Below are 11,250 nucleotides of genomic sequence, written 5' to 3'. Positions count from 1 at the left end.
AGGCAGTTTCTCAGAGGACCCTAGCTGGTTCCCCGAAGAATTCCAGGCACTGACTCTCTCCTTTGACCTTACCTGGAAGGACCTAAGTATTGTTCTTTCCCACTGCTGCACCACTGAGGAAAAGACCCTTATTTGGGCTCAAACATATGCTGATGGATTATACATTGCCCAACCTCATCGATACCCTGTGGACCTTACCCCAGTGCCTCTAATGGATCCCAACTGGCACTAACAGCCAAGCCAACCAGATATCACTAGTAGGGATCACATGATCCTTTGCCTCATTGAAGGGATGAAATGATGCATAATTAAACCTGTTAACAATAATAAGGATAAAGAGATCACCCAAGGCCAAAATGAAAATCCAGCCCTATTCAGGCTCATGGTGGATGCCCTCAGAAAGTATATGAATGTAGACCTAAACATTTTAGAGGGACACACTGTATTTGTAACTCACTTCATTAACCAGTCTGCCCCTGACATCACTGGAAGCTTCAAATCTTGTCATGGGGCTGCAAGACCCCCTCAACCTTCTTACTGATACAGTCTTTAACAATAGAGACCAGGCTGAAGAGGAGAGGAAGGAACATCGTGACTTAAGAAAGCAAAGACGGAAAGCCAGGCTTCTGGCAGCCATCATGACAAGACCTAAAACAGCTCCTGGGAGGAGCTTTAAGACGGCGGAAGAGTAAGATGCTGAGCTCACCTTCCTCCCCACAGATACACCAGAAATACAGCTACACGTGGAACAACTCCTACAGAACACCTACTGAACGCTGGCAGAAGACCTCAGACGTCCCAAAAGGCAAGAAACTCCCCACGTACCTGGGTACGGCAAAAGGAAAAAGAATAAACAGAGACAAAAGAATAGGGATGGACCTGCACCAGTGGGAGGGAGCTGTGAAGGAGGAAAGGTTGCCACACACTAGAAGCCCCTTCGCGGGCAGAGACTGCGGGTGGCGGAGGGGGGAAGCTTTGGAGCCGTGGAGGAGAGCGCAGCCACAGGGGTGCGGTGGGCAAAGGGGGGAGATTCCCGCACAGAGGTTCAGGGCCGACCGGCACTCACCAGCCCGAGAGGCTTGTCTGCTCACCGCCGGGTCGGGCGGGGCTGGGAGCTGAGGCTCGGGCTTCGGTCGGAGCGCAGGGAGAGGACTGGGGTTGGCGGCGTGAACACACCCTGCAGGGGGCTAGTGCACCACGGCTAGACGGGAGGGAGTCCGGGGTAAAGTCTGGAGCTGCCGAAGAGGCAAGAGACTTTTTCTTCCCTCTTTGTTTCCTGGTGCGTGAGGAGAGGGGATTAAGAGCGCTGCTTAAAGGAGCTCCAGAGACGGGCGTGAGCCGCGGCTAAAAGCGCGGACCTCGGAGACGGGCATGAGACGCTAAGGCCGCTGCTGCAGCCACGAAGAAACCTGTGTGCGAGCACAGGTCACTATCCACACCTCTCTTCCGGGGTGCCTGTGCAGCCTGTCACTGCCAGGGCCCCGTGATCCAGGGACAACTTCCCTGGGAGAATGCATGGCGCGCCTCAGGCTGGTGCAACGTCACACTGGCCTCTGCCGCCGCAGGCTCACCCCGCACTCCGTGCCCCTCCCTCCCCCCAGCCTGAGTGAGGCAGAGCCCCCGAATCAGCTGCTCCTTTAACCCCGTCCTGTCTGAGCGAAGAACAGACGCCCTCCGGCGATCTACACGCAGAGGCGGGGCCCAATCCAAAGCTGAGCCTCGGGAGCTGTGCGAACAAAGAGAAAGGGAAATTTCTCCCAGCAGCCTCAGGAGCAGCGGATTAAAGCTCCACAATCAACTTGATGTACCCTGCATCTGTGGAATACATGAATGGACAACGAATCATCCCAAATTGAGGAGGCGGACTTTGGGAACAACAATATACATATATTTTTCCCTTTTTCTCTTTTTGTGAATGTGTATGTGTATGCTTCTGTGTTTAATTTTGTCTGTATAGCTTTGCTGATACCATTTGTCCTAGGGTTCTGTCTGTCCGTTTGTTTTGTTGTTTGTTTGTTTAGTATGATTTATAGCGCTTCCTATCATTGGTGGAGTTCTTATTCGGTTTGGTTGCTCTCTTCTTTCTTTCTTTCTTTTTTATTACTTTAAAAAAAACTTTTTTTAATAATGATTTTTTACTTTTATTTTAATAACTATTTAATTTAATTTTACTTTATTTTATCTTCTTTCTTTCCTTTTTTTTATCCCTTTTATTCAGAGCTGTGTGGAGGACAGGCTCTTGGTGCTCCAGACAGGTGTCAGGGCTGTGCCTCTGAGGTGGGAGAGACAAGTTCAGGACATTATTCCACAAGAGAAATCCCAGGTCCACATAATATCAAATGGCGAAAATCTCCCAGAGACTTCCATCTCAAAACCAACACCCAGCTCCACTCAACGACCAGCAAGCTACAGTGCTGGATACCCTACGCCAAACAACTAGCAAGACAGGAACACAACCCCACCCATTAGCAGAGAGCCTGCCTAAAATCATAATAAGGCAACTGACACTCCAAAACACACCACCAGACATGGACCTGCCCACCACAAAGACAACATCCAGCCTCATTCACCAGAACACAGGCACTAGTCCCCTCCACTAGGCAGCCTACACAACCCACTGAACCAAACTTAACCACTGGGGGCAGACACCAAAAACAACGGGACCTACGACCCTGCAGCCTGAGAAAAGGAGAACCCAAACACAGTAAGTTAAGCAAAATGAGAAGACAGAGAAACACACAGTAGATGAAGGAGCAAGATAAAAACCCACCAGACCTAACAAATTAGGAGAAAATAGGCAGTCTACCTGAAAAAGAATTCAGAATAATTATAGTAAAGATGAACAAAAATCTTGGAAATAGAATGGAGAAAATACAAGAAATGTTGAACAAGGACCTAGAAGAACTAAAGAGCAAACAAACAGTGATGAACACACAATAAATGAAATTTAAAATTCTCTAGAAGGGATCAATAGCAGAATAACTGAGACAGAAGAATGGATAAGTGACCTGGAAGATAAAATAGTGGAAATGACTACTGCAGAGCAGAATAAAGAAAATAGAATGAAAGAATTGAGGACAGTCTCACAGACCTCTGGGACAACATTAAATGCACCAACAATCGAATTATAGGGATTCCAGAAGAAGAAGAGAAAAAGAAAGGGACTGAGAAAATATTTGAAGAGATTATAGTTGAAAACTCCCCAAATATGGGAAAGGAAATAATTAAGTCCAGGAAGCACAGAGAGTCCCATACAGGATAAATCCAAGGAGAAACACGCCAAGACACATATTAATCAAACTATCAAAAATTAATTACAGAGCTTCCCTGGTGGTGCAGTGGTTAAGAATCTGCTTGCCAATGCAGGGGACATAGGTTTGAGCCATGGTATGGGAAGATCCCACATGCTGCGGAGCAGCTAAGCCCGTGAGCCACAACTACTGAGCCTGCACATCTGGAGCCTGTGCTCCACAATGGGAGAGGCCGCAACAGTGAGAGGCACACACACCACAATGAATAGTGGCTCCCGCTTGCCACAAATGGAGAAAGCCCTCACACAGAAATGCAGACCCAACATAGCAAAAAATAAATTAATTAATTAATTAATTTAAAAAATAATAATTACATAGAAAAAATATTAAAAGTGGCACGGGAAAAACAACAAATAATATACAAGGGAATCCCCATAATGTTAACAGCTGATCTTTCAGCAGAAACTCTGCAAGCCAGAAGGGAGTGCCAGGACACATTTAACGTGATGAAGGGGGAAAACTTATAACCAAGGTTACTCTACCCAGCGAAGATCTCATTCAGATTTGATGGAGAAAGTAAAATCTTTACAGACAAGCAAAAGCTGAGAGAATTCAGCACCACCAAACCAGCTTTACAACAAATGCCACAGGAACTTCTCTAGGCAGGAAACACAAGAGAAGGAAAAGACGTACAATAACAAACCCAAAGCACTTAAGAAAATGGGAACAGGAACATACATATCGATAATTACCTTAAATGTAAATGGATTAAATGCTCCAACCAAAAAACATAGACTGGCTGAATGGATACAAAAACAAGACCTGTATATATGCTGTCTACAAGACACCCACCTCAGACCTAGGGACACATACAGACTGAAAGTGAGGGGATGGAAAAAGATATTCCATGCAAATGGAAATCAAAGGAAAGCTGGAGTAGCAATTCTTATATCAGACAAAATAGACTTTAAAACAAGAGACAAAGAAGGTCACTACATATTGATCAAGGGATCAAACCAAAAAGAAGATATAATAATTGTAAATATTTATGCACCCAAAATAGGAGCACCTCAATACATAAGGCAAATACTAACAGTCCTAAAAGGGGAAATCGACAGTAACACAATCATAGTAGGGGACTTTAACACCCCACTTTCACCAATGGACAGATCACCCAAAATGAAAATAAATAAGGAAACACAAGCTTTAAATGATACATTAAACAAGATGGACTTAATTGATATTTACAGGACATTCCATCCAAAAACAACACAATACACTTTCTTCTCAAGTGCTCATGGAACATTCTCCAGGACAGATCATATCATGGGTCACAAATCAAGCCTTGGTAAATTTAAGAAAATTGAAATCATATCAAGTATATTTTCCGACCACAAAACTATGAGGCTAGATATCAATTACAGGAAAAAACCTGTAAAAAATACAAACAAATGGAAGCTAAACAATACACTACTTAATAAGCAAGAGATCACTGAATAAATCAAAGAGGAAATCAAAAAATACCTAGAAAAAAATGACAATGAAAACACGACGACCCACAATCTATGGGATGAAGCAAAAGTAGTCCTAAGAGGGAAGTTTACAGCAATACAATCCTACCTTAAGAAACAAGAAACATCTCAAATAAACAGCCTAAACTTATACCTAAAGCAGTTAGAGGATGAAGAACAAAAAACCACAAAGTTAGCAGAAGGAAAGAAATCATAAAGATCAGATCAGAAATAAATGAAAAAGAAATGAAGGAAATGATAGCAGAGATCAATAAAACTAAAAGCTGGTTCTTTGAGAATATAAACAAAATTGATAAACCATTAGCCAGACTCATCAAGAAAAAAAGGGAGAAGACTCAAATCAATAGAATTAGAAACGAAAAAGGAGAAGTAACAACTGACACTGCAGAAATACAAAGGATCATGAGAGATTATTACAAGCAATTATATGCGAGTAAAATGGACAACCTGGAAGAAATGGACAAATTCGTAGAAATGCACAACCTTCCAAGACTGAACCAGGCAGAAAAACAAAATATGAACAGACCAATCACAAGCACTGAAATTTAAACAGTGATTAAAAATCTTCGAACAAACAAAAGCCCAGGACCAGATGGCTTCACAGGCAAATTCTATCAGACATTTAGAGAAGAGCTAGCACCTACCCTTCTCACACTCCTCCAAAATATAGCAGAGGAAGGAACACTCCCAAACTCATTGTACGAGGTCACCATCACCCTGATACCAAAACCAGACAAGGATGTCACAAAGAAAGAAAACTACAGGCCAATATCACTGACGAACATAGATGCAAAAATCTTCAACAAAATACTAGCAAACAGAATCCAACAGCACATTAAAAGGATCATACACCATGATCAAGTGGGGTTCATCCCAGGAATGCAAGAATTCTTCAATATACGTATATCAATCAATGTGATAGACCATATTAACAAATTAAAGAAGGAAAACCATATGATCATCTCAATAGATGCAGAGAAAGCTTTTGACAAAATTCAACACCCATTTATGATAAAAACCCTCCAGAGAGCAGGCACAGAGGGAACTTACCTCGACGTAATAAAGGCCATACATGACAAACCCACAGCCAACATCATCCTCAATGGTGAAAAACTGAAACCATTTCCACTAAGCTCAGGAACAAGACAAGGTTGCCCACTCTCACCACCATTATTCAACATAGTATTGGAAGTTTTAGCCACAGCAATCAGAGAAGAAAAAGAATTAAAAGGAATCCAAATTGGAAAAGAAGGAGGAAAGCTTTCACTGTTTGCAAATGACATGATACTATACACAGAGAATCCTAAAGATGCTACCAGAAAACTACTAGAGCAAATCAATGAATTTGGTAAAGTAGCAGGATACAAAATTAATGCACAGAAATCTCTTGCATTCCTATACACTAATGATGAAAAATCTGAAAGTGAAATTAAGAAAACACTCCCATTTACCACTGCAACGAAAAGAATAAAATATCTAGGAATATACCTACCTAAGGCGACAAAAGACCTGTATGCAGAAAATTATAAGACACTGATGAAAGAAATTAAAGATGATACAAATAGATGGAGAGATACACCGTGTTCTTGGATTGGAAGAATTAACATTGTGAAAAAGGCTATAGTACCCAAAGCAATCTACAGATTCAATGAAATCCCTATCAAACTACCACTGGCATTTTTCACAGAACTAGAACAAAAAATTTCACAATTTGTATGGAAACACAAAAGACCCCGAAGAGCCAAAGCAATCGAGAGAGAAAAACGGAGCTGGAGGAATCAGGCTCCCTGACTTCAGACTATACTACAAAGCAACAGTAATCAAGACAGTATGGTACTTGCAGAAAAACAGAAATATAGATCAATGGAACAGGATAGAAAGCCCAGAGATAAATCCACACACATATGGTCTCCTTATCTTTGATAAAGGAGGCAAAAATATACAGTGGAGAAAAGACAGCCTCTTCAATAAGTGGTGCTGGGAAAACTGAACAGCTACATGTAAAGAGTGAAATTAGAACACTTCCTAACACCATACACAAAAATAAACTCGATATGGATTAAAGACCTAAATTTAAGGCCAGACACTCTCAAAATCTTAGAGAAAAACATAGGCAGGACACTCTATGACTTAAATCACAGCAAGATCCTTTTTGACCCACCTCCTAGAGAAATGGAAATAAAAAAATTAAACACATGGGACCTAATGAAACTTAAAAGCTTTTGCACAGCAAAGGAAACCATAAACAAGACAAAAAGACAACCCTCAGAATGGGAGAAAATATTTGCAAATGAAGCAACTGACAAAGGATTAATCTCCAAAATTTACAAGCAGCTCATGCAGCTCAATATCAAGAAAACAAACAACCCAATCCAAAAATGGGCAGAAGACCTAAACAGACATTTCCCCAAAGAAGATATACAGCTTGCCAACAAACACATGAAAGAATGCTCAACATCATTAATCATTAGAGAAATGCAAAGCAAAACTACCATGAGATAGCATCTCACACCACTCAGAATGGCCATCATCAAAAAATCTACAAGCAGTAAATGCTGGAGAGGGTGTGGAGAAAAGGGAACCCTCTTACACTGTTGGTGGGAATGTAAATTGATACAGACACTATGGAGAACAGTATGAAGGTGCCTTAAAAAACTAAAAATAGAACTACTATATGACCCAGCAATCCCACTACTGGGCATATACCCTGAGAAAACCATAATTCAAAAACAGTCATGGGCTTCCCTGGTGGTGCAGTGGTTGAGAGTCCACCTGCCGATGCAGGGGACACGGGTTCATGCCCTGGTCCGGGAAGATCCCACCACGGAGCGGCTGGGCCTGTGAGCCATGGCCGCTGAGCCTGTGCGTCTGGAGCCTGTGCTCCGCAATGGGAGAGGCCACAACAGTGAGAGGCCCGCATTCCGCAAAAAAAAAAAAAAGCCATCTAACACAATGTTCATTGCAGTGCTATTTACAATAGCCAGGACATGGAAGCAACCTAAGTGTCCATCAACAGATGAATGGATAAAGAAGATGTGGCACATATATACAATGGAATATTATTCAGCCATAAAAAGAAACAAAATTGAGTTATTTGTAGTGAGGTGGATGGGCCTAGAGTCTGTCATACAGAGTGAAGTAAGTCAGAAAGAGAAAAACAAATATTGTATGCTAACACTTATATATGGAATCTAAAAAAAAGAAAAAAATTGTCATGAAGAACCTGGGCAAGACAGGAATAAAGATGCAGACCTACTAGAGAATGGACTTGAGGATAAGAGGAGGGGTAAGGGTAAGCTGGGACAAAGTGAGAGAGTGGCACGGACATATATACACTTCCATATGTAAAATAGATAGCTAATGGGAAGCAGCCACATAGCACAGGGAGATCAGCTCGATGCTTTGTGACCACCTAGAGGGGTGGTATAGGGAGGGAGATGCAAGAGGGAAGAGATATGCGGATATATGTATAACTGATTCACTTTGTTATAAAGCAGAAACTAACACACCATCATAAAGTAATTATACTCCAATAAAGATGTTTAAAAAAAAAAAAAATTCACCTCCCGGTCACCCCAAAAGTACTCTCTGAAGACCCCCGCCAGGAAAGGGAGCTGTTTTAGCTGTGGGAGCCCCAAACACTGGAGCAAGGAATGCTCAGGACGCAGGTCCCAGCCTGTTAGGGAAACCACTGACTGAAACCGTCCACCCTGGCTAGGCACCACAGTAATCGTCTGCATGTTATTTTACGACAGGAAATCCTGGTAAGGAACACGGAACTAACAAGCCACCACCAACCGGAAGAACTTGGCAAAGGTCAAAAGGAGAGAGGAGACACCAGTCCATAAGTCCATATGTCCTACCAACCTCCCAGAATCCTCCTTGCTGGAATCCATCTTGGCTGGGCAATGCGCACGTCACCAGAAAGGACCCTGAGTCTGAATGATTGGCCAGAGACAACCCAGAAACTAACCCCATCACCATAAAACCCGAGACTGTGAGCCACGTGGCAGAGCAGTTCTCCTGCGTTCCCTTACCCTACTGCTCTCTGCTTGGGTCCCCCTTCCCAATAACATCTCCTGCTTTGTCAGCACATGTGTCTCCTCAGACAATTCATTTCCGAGTGTTAGAGAAGAGCCCGCTCTCGGGCCCTGGAAGGGTCCCCCTTCCTGCAACAAGCCTACACCCAAGAAGCCATGCCCACTCTGCAAGAAGATGGGCCACTGAAGGAGGGAATGCCCCCAGCTCCGAAGGGAGTGAGGAAGGTCCCCGACGCCAGTCATGGCAATGGTTGACTGAGGGACCTGAGACCTCCCAAGGCTCCCGAGAAGACAGTCATCATCACGCAGGAGGAACCACGGGTGACCATTGACGTGGCAGGTAAACTTGTCCAGTTTCTAGTGGACATGGGAGCCACTTACTCTGTCCTGCCTTCTCATGCTGGGCCCCTGAAATCTGCTCTATTGTTGGGGTAGAAGGAAAACCAAAGGTAAAACATTTCACCACCCCTCTAACCTGCACCTGGGGAAAGACACTTATAACTCACGAGTTTCTTGTCATGCCTAATGCCCCAGCCCATTATTGGAAAGAGATTTTCTCCCAGCCTTGGGGGGCAACTCTTACTCTCCCTGAAAACCAAAACCAGGGAATATTTTTGTCTGCTCTATGTATTATACAGGACACAAAATATTCCCCCAGAAATTAAAAAACTTATAGATCCACAGGTCTGGGGTCAGAGAATCCCAGGAAAACAAAATTTGTCACCCCTATAAAAATCACTTAAAGGAGGCTAATAATCTCCCTTCCAGGCATCAATACCCTCTATTTCCAGTAAACTCTCCATTTCTCTGCTCTTCTGCTTCTCATGAAGTCACGTCTCCTTTAACCACACCCATACTAAGGGTCCTCCATGTTGTTCACATCAGCACAGCTCCAGTTGACAAACATCCACTATGCCAGGGGTCCCCAACAGCAGGAGGTGAGCGGCGGGTGAGCGAGTGAAGCTTCATCTGTATTTACAGCCGCTCCCCATCGCTCGCAGTACCGCTTGAGCTCCGCCTCCTGTCAGCATTATGGTGAGTTGTATAATTATTTCATTATATAGTACAATGTAATAATAATAGAAATAAACTGCACAATAAATGTAATGCGCTTGAATCATCCCGAAACCATCCCCCCACCTCCCAGTCCGTGAAAAAACTGTCTTCCACGAAGCCGGTCCCTGGTGTCAAAAGGGTTGGGGACCGCTGCTCTGTCCAACTCCATGAAGGCCATTGCTAAAGTTACTAACTCATCTGACTGTTGGATCTGCCCTGGCAACCGCACCTCCCCAGAGGACCTACATCTTTTAGGACTCCCCGCTTCCTTGGGCGACCTGATGGGGTAACAGCAAAATATGCTGGGTTCTCATTTACCACCCAGTAAGGAAGGAAGGACTGGGGCAGGAACCAACTGGGGGCCAAATTCTCTGGAACAGACACCCGCCTCCAAATCAGAGGAAAGAGTATTTCAGCTTTTAGGCAAAGCTAGCCTCTGTTTTTCTGGTATTAACATCCAGGGACAAAAATTAAGATGGCTGAATGAAACATACTACAATCACAGCCTAATTTTTAGTAATCACAGGTGGGTGACAGACACCAACCAGACTTCCAATATCCAACAGCGGGGAATGTCACTATCTGGTGGAAGAATCTAGTGACTGGAATAAACAAAACTAAAACTCACAATAAAAACATGATAATGGTTAACAGTACCAAGAGAAAGCCAACACAGGGAGTAGACAATATTCCAAACTAATGTTTAATATAACTAATAACTATATTCAGATGTACTCCAGTTCCTCCCTGTTACAGCTGCTGTATCAAAAATTGAGGTGCCAAGGGAGAAAAAAAACACCACGGCTTCAAAAATCTCCATCTTTAAATGACGATGCAGCAGGATTTCAACACATCCCACCTGAGGATGGGGACCATCAACACCCACTGGACAAGGTTGCTGCTTCCTTCTACTCCCCACTAACCACCTCCGCCACTATAAACAACCCTGAGACCCCTCTCTCTGACAGAAAAGCAAAGAGATCTGGACCCTCAGGTAAGGACAATGCCCATGCTCAGCTGGAAGCACTTACAGAAGAGGGACTATTGACCCTTGACCCTTAAAATATATTTTTTTAACATCTTTATTGGAGTATAATTGCTTTACAATGGTGTGTTAGTTTCTGCTGTATAACAAAGTGAATCAGCTATATGTATACATATATCCCCACATCCCCTCCCTCTTGTGTCTCCCTCCCACCCTCCCTATCCCACCCCTCTAGGTGGTCACAAAGCACTGAGCTGATCTCCCTGTGCTATGCGGCTGCTTCCCACTAGCTATCTATTTTATGTTTGGTAGTGTATATATGTCCATGCCACTCTCTCACTTTGTCACAGCTTACCCTTCCCCCTCCCCATATCCTCAAGTCCATT

At 43.5% G+C, this 11,250-nt stretch overlaps 1 pseudogene; it reads left to right on the top strand.

Moving 5' to 3' along the window:
- Positions 1-506: 506 nt before the first annotated feature.
- LOC114890376 overlaps positions 507-11,250 on the top strand; it is a 39,922-nt pseudogene continuing 29,178 nt past the window's right edge.

This window comes from Monodon monoceros, unplaced genomic scaffold (genome assembly GCF_005190385.1).
Source record: "Monodon monoceros isolate NGI ecotype Baffin Bay Population unplaced genomic scaffold, NGI_Narwhal_1 Super_Scaffold_11, whole genome shotgun sequence".
NCBI classification, from domain to species: domain Eukaryota; kingdom Metazoa; phylum Chordata; class Mammalia; order Artiodactyla; family Monodontidae; genus Monodon; species Monodon monoceros.
The sequence above is the reverse complement of the archived record's forward strand: the minus strand, read 5'-3'. Positions and strand labels throughout refer to the sequence as shown.